The sequence below is a fragment of the Gavialis gangeticus genome, unplaced genomic scaffold (assembly GCF_001723915.1).
Source record: "Gavialis gangeticus isolate Ggan-Ray unplaced genomic scaffold, GavGan_comp1, whole genome shotgun sequence".
NCBI classification, from domain to species: domain Eukaryota; kingdom Metazoa; phylum Chordata; order Crocodylia; family Gavialidae; genus Gavialis; species Gavialis gangeticus.
In genome coordinates this window covers 121,522,822-121,525,117 of record NW_017729022.1, presented here as the reverse complement: position 1 = coordinate 121,525,117, position 2,296 = coordinate 121,522,822, and positions in this window count along the sequence as shown.

The window sequence follows — 2,296 nt, the reverse complement described above, 5'->3', positions numbered from 1 at the left end:
AGAACTTACTACAACATACTTAGGTCAAAAATAGTGTTTATTTTTAAAGAACATAGTACAACATATTTAACATTTAATATTTAATGTGGAGCAAAAAAAGGCAAGCACCAATATAATAATGACAATTGAACTTAATTCACCGTATCTAAAATGGTACCAGTTTGTAATCTGAGAAGTGAAATAATCCCAGTCAAAGGAAGCACCAAAAACGGTCAAGTAAAAAATAACCCACCTATAATTTTCTTCGGATAGTATTCAATGATTTTGGAAGGTTTCAAGTAGATAGGACCAGCCATTCTTGAGTTATAAGCAAATATACAGACATATACTTCATTTGATACATATATAATTTTTTTTTATCAATAATTTGTTAAAATGCTATCTTCTGAAAGATTTTGTATGTGCAGCTTTCGGCAGCTCACCAAAACTCGGTAAGTGGCCCGCCAGCCAAAATAGTTGCCCACCGGTGACATAGATTGTAAGGAACAATCCTGCAGGGCAGGAATGAAGGCTTGATCCCGAATGGGAGTTTTCCATCTCTGCCTTCTGCTGCATCCTACACCAGGTGTGTTAACCCAGGAGCTAGACCAATGATTCTCAGCCAGGGTGATGTGGCACCCTGGGTCACTACAATATTCTCTTAAGGGTGCTGCAGTAGTGGCCCCTCTGAAGAGATAAGTGCTTGCTTCTCCCCTACCTGGTTCTCTGCACCTACCCCATGTCTACAGTCAAGTGGAGCTTGCAGGGCTTCTCTAGGGACTCCCCCTGCTGCTCCCCCACCCCCATCCTTCCCCCTGCAAAGTGCTGAGCAATGCGGGGAGCGAAGGGGGTTGCAACACTGTGCTTTTCTACCCAACTTGTGCTCAGTGAAGTCTCTCTGCAGTCCACCTTTGACCTTTTCTCAGGTATCTATCACAGCCTGGGACTTTCCCTTAACACTGGGAAGACCAAGGTGCTCCATCAGCCTGCCCCAGGACAAGCTTCCCCCTCTCCCACAAATTACCATTGGTGAAGAACCCCTGGCAAACACTGAACATTTCCCATTCCTTGGCAGTCACCTCTCGCTGTCAGTCCATCTTGAAGTAGAAATCAAACACAAGATTCTCTGTGCCGGCGTATCCTTCAGAAAGCTGCTTCGGTGTGTCTTTTCTGACTGAGATCTGCAGATGGAAACTAAGATCCCAGTCTACAATGCAGTGGTTACCCCCATACTCCTCTATGGGTGTGAGACGTGGGTGACATATTGAAGTCATCTTAAGTGCCTGGAATGGTTCCATCAGCATTGCCTCAGGAAGATCTTTTGCATTAGATGCGAAGACCACTGAACCAATGCCAGCATCCTCTCTGCAACTAACATAACCAGCATTGAGGCAAAGATCATGAAATATCAACTCTGCTGGGCAGGCCATGGTATATGAATGACTGATACTCGTCTCCCGAAGCAAGTCCTCTTCTCTCAACTTAGTCATGGTAAGAGGACCCACAAAGGATAGAGGAAGTGCTACAAAGACCCCCTGAAAGCATACCTTAAGAAGCATGGCATCAACCCTACAAATTGGGAAGTGCTGGCTGGTAACAGGTCTCAGTGGCACTGCACCATACATCAAGCTACAGTCCACTTTGAATAGAACTGTCTTGCTCAGGAAGCTGAGAAACAGCAGAGAGGAAGGAAAGCGCATAACATCCTAGCCAACGGTTGTGCCCCACCTCGCCAAGGCAGCACATATCATGTCTGTGGAAAAACTTGCAGAGCATGGATTGGAGTCCTCAGCCACCTTAAAACTCATCAGTAATCCTGCCCCCCAACAGACATCATCTTCATATAGGGAGATAGCCGATGATCCTTAAGAGCAAGGAAACCCCAAAATACCAGACATTTCTTAACTTCTTATCCATACAGAACATGCAGAGACCCTGCGTGAAGTCAGTAGGAGTTTTGCCATTGGTTTCAGTGCCACCAGAATTTCATCCCATACCCTGCAAGGGACTTCATTATTCCTCCAAAATACTAGTGTACACTACGTATAGTGTATTATTTCTTCTTCACTGTATAAGATTCAATTAATGATAATCTTAGCTATTTAGCAAATTCTTAGTGATGAAGTGCACTCTGCTTTCAGCACATGCCACAGGAGAAGCAGGGACTTTTAAAAAAGTCCTCAAATCAGGTAAGAATCTTGTAGTTCTCCTTCCCACACTCAAACCAGAACTGTCATTTCTCAAGGGGGAGCAGCCACAGCAGCTAGGCTCAACAAGAGACAGTAGCAGCAGGGGGTGGGTTCCCCTGCCCAAGCTT